Source organism: Rhinopithecus bieti, unplaced genomic scaffold (assembly GCF_001698545.2).
Source record: "Rhinopithecus bieti isolate Rb0 unplaced genomic scaffold, ASM169854v2 scaffold_71457, whole genome shotgun sequence".
Taxonomy (NCBI): Eukaryota; Metazoa; Chordata; class Mammalia; order Primates; family Cercopithecidae; genus Rhinopithecus; species Rhinopithecus bieti.
Genome location: NW_016826780.1, coordinates 118,146 through 121,792, shown reverse-complemented (window position 1 = coordinate 121,792; position 3,647 = coordinate 118,146). Strand labels below are relative to the sequence as shown.

The window sequence follows — 3,647 nt, the reverse complement described above, 5'->3', positions numbered from 1 at the left end:
TGTAAATTTGTTTAAGTTCTTTCTACATCTGGATATTAGCCCTTTGTCAGATGGATACATTGCAAAAGTTTTCTCCCATTCTCTAGGTTGCCTGTTCACTCTGATGACAGTTTTTTTTTTTTTTTTTTGCTGTGCAGAAGGTCTTTAGTTTAATTAGTTCCCATTTGTCAATTTTTGCTTTTGTTGCTTTTGGTTTTTTAGTCATGAAGTCTTTGCCCATGCCTATGTCCTGAATGGTATTGCCTAGGTTTTCTTCTAGGGTTTTTATGGTTTTAGGTCTTACATTTAAGTATTTAATCCATACTGAGTTCATTTTTGTATAAGGGGTAAGGAAGGGGCCCAGTTTCAGTTTTCTGCATATGGCTAGCCAGTTTTCCCAGCACCATTTATTAAATAGGGAATCCTTTCCCCAGTGCTTGTTTTTATTGGATTTCTCAAAGATCCAATGGTTGTGAATGTGTAGTGTTATTTTTGAGGCCTCTATTCTATTCCATTGGTCTATATATCTGTTTTTGTACCAGTACCATAGTGTTTTGGTTACTGTAGCCTTGTAGAATGGTTTGAAGTCAGGTAGCATGATGCCTCCAGCTTTGCTAAGGATTGTCTTGGCTCTTTTTTGGTTTCATATGAAATTTAAAGTAGTTTTATTTTCTAATTCTGTGAAGAACATCAATGGGAATCTGTGTTTTGATTCATCAGCTTTGAAACACTTTTTCTGTAGAATCTATGAGGTGAATTTATGAGCCCATTAAAGCCTATTGTGAGAACAAGAATGTCCCACAATTAATACTAGAAACATGATATTTATGTAAAAAATTTGTGATGCTTGGATTATTTTTACAGAGGTAAACTTGTGTTTTGATTCACCAGTTTAGAAAGACTTTATTCATATAATTCACGAAGCAACATTTCTGAGCACTTGAAGCCCACGGTGAAAAAATGAATATTGCACAATAACAACTAGAAACAATTGTAAAATCTGTTAAAATGCTTTTTGATGTGTTGATTCATGTCACAGAATGGAACCTGTGCTTTGATTCACAAGGTTGGAAACACTTTTTTTATAGAATTTCTGAAGGGTCATTTTTGAGCCCAATGAGGTCTTTATGGAAAACCTGAATATCCAACGATTAAAACTAGAAAGAAGAGAGATGTGAAAATGTTTTGTGATACATGTGTTCATCTCACAGAACGGAACAGGAGTTTTGATTGATCAGGTTGGAGACACTCTTTTTGTAGAATCTACAAGAGGACATTTCTGAGACCAGTAAAGCCTATCGTGAAAAACCCAATATCCCACAGTAAAAATTAGAAACGAGCCGTGGAAATGTTTTGTGATCTGTGGATTCATCTCACAGAATGGAACAAGTGTTTTAATTCACCAGTTTGGAACCACTACTTTGTAGAATCTACAACATGATATTTCTGAGCTTATTTAAGCCAGGAGTGAAAAACTGAATATCCCACTATATAAACTAGACACAAGCTACTTTTGAAAATACTTTGTGTTTTGCTGATTTATCTCAAAGAATGGAAACTGTGTGTTGATTCACCAGGTCGAGAACACTGTTTTTGTAGAATGCACAAAGGGACGTTTTGACCCCTGTAATACCTGTATTAAAAGCTGAATGTCCTGGGATAAAACTAGAAACAAGCTATCTGTTAAAATGCTTTCTGATGTGTGGATCCATCTCAGAGAGTTATACCTGTGTTTTGCTACACCAGGCTTGAAACACTCTTTTTTGCAGTATCTACAAGAGGATATTTCTGAGCCCATTAAGGCCTGTTGTGAAAAAACGAATATCCCACAATGAAAAGTAGAAAGAAGCTATCTGTGAAAGTGTTTTGTGATGGATAGATTAATCTCACAGAATTTAACCTGTGTTTTGATTCACCATGTTGGAAAACTATTTTTGTGAAATCTACAAAGGGATATTTCCTAGGTTTTTGTGGCCTATAGTGAAAAATCGAATATCCCCTGATAAATACTAGAAACAAGCTATATGTGAAAATGTTTAGAGAAGTGTGGATTCAGCTCACCAAATGGAGCTTGTGCTTTGATTCACCAAATTGGAAAGACTCTTTTTGTAGAATATGTGAAGGGACATTTTAGAGCCCAATGAGGCCTATACTAAAAACCTGAATACTTCACCATTAAAACGAATAATAAGCTAACTGTAAAAACACTTTGTGATATGTGGATTCTTCTCACAGAATATAACCTGTGTGTTATTCACCAGGTTAGAAACACTCCTTTTGTAGAACCTATGAACGAGCATTTCTGTTTCCTTCGAAGTCTGTAGGGAAGAACCGAATATCCTGCTATTAAAACTAGAAAGAAACTATCTTTGAAAATGCTTTGCGATGTGTAGACTCATTTCACAGACTTAAGTTTGTGTTTTCATTCACCAGGTTGGAAGCACTCTGTTTGTAGAATCAATGAAGAGAAATTTCTGACCCCTTTGAGGCCTAGAGTGGAAAACAGAATATTCCGTGATGAAAACTAGAAACAAGCTACTGTGAAAATGCCTTTTGGTGTGTGGGTTCATCTCTCAGAATGTGAACCTGTGTTTTCTTTCACCAGGTTGGAAGCATTCTTTTTGTAGAATCTACAAACACACATTTCTGAGCCAATTGAGATCTATAGTGAAAAACCTAATATCCGGCAATAAATACTAGAAACGAGCTATCTGTGAAACGCGTCATGATATGTGGATTCATCTCAAAGAATGGAACTTGTTTTGTGATTCACCAGAATGGAACCACTCTTTTTGTAGAATCTACAAGAAACATAGTTCTGAGTTCATTGAAGCCTATAGTGAAAAACAGAATATCTCGCAATGAAAAGTGAAAACAAGCTATCCATGGAAATTATTTGTAACCTGTGGATTTTTCTTAGATAATGGAACCTGGGTTTTGATTTATGAAGTTGGAAACACTCTTTTTGTAGAACCTACAAAGGGACACTTCCGAGCCCTTTGAACTGTATAGTGGAAAATAGAATATCCCATGATAAAACTAGAAATAAGCTGTCTGCGAAAATGATTTGTGATATCTGGATTCATCACACAGAGTTAAACTTGTGTTTTGATTTACCCGTTTGGAAACACTCTTATTGTAGAATCAAAGAGAGAAAAATTTTGGCCTATTTAAGTTTACAGAGAAAACGTGAATGTCCCACAATAAAAACAAGAAAAAAGCTATCTGTGAAAATGCTTCATGATGTGTGAATTCTTCTAACAGAATGGAACCTGTGTTTTCATTGACCAGGTTGGAACACTCTTTTTGTAGTATGTATGCAGGGTCATTCTTGTAGTCATTGAAGCCGGTAATGTAAAACCAAATATCCTGCCATAAAAACCACAAAAAAACTATCTGTCAAAATGCTTCCTGATGTGAGATTCATCTCACAGAATAGAACTTGTGTTTTCATTCACCAAGTTAGAAGCACTCTGTGTAGCATGCACAAAGGGGCATTTCTGAACGCATTGAAGCCTATACTGGAAAACCGAATATCCCGTGATAAAAAATGGAAGCAAACTATCTGTGAAAATGCTTTGTGATGTATGGATTCACCTCACAGAGTTAAACCTGTGTTTCATTTACCAGCTTGAAAGCACTTTTTTTTTTTTTTTTTTTTTTTTTTT

At 35.4% G+C, this 3,647-nt stretch overlaps 1 pseudogene; it reads left to right on the top strand.

The window, feature by feature from the left end:
• The window catches only part of LOC108523081 (alcohol dehydrogenase class-3 pseudogene), a 70,096-nt pseudogene that overhangs the window by 2,258 nt on the left and 64,191 nt on the right, over positions 1-3,647 (top strand).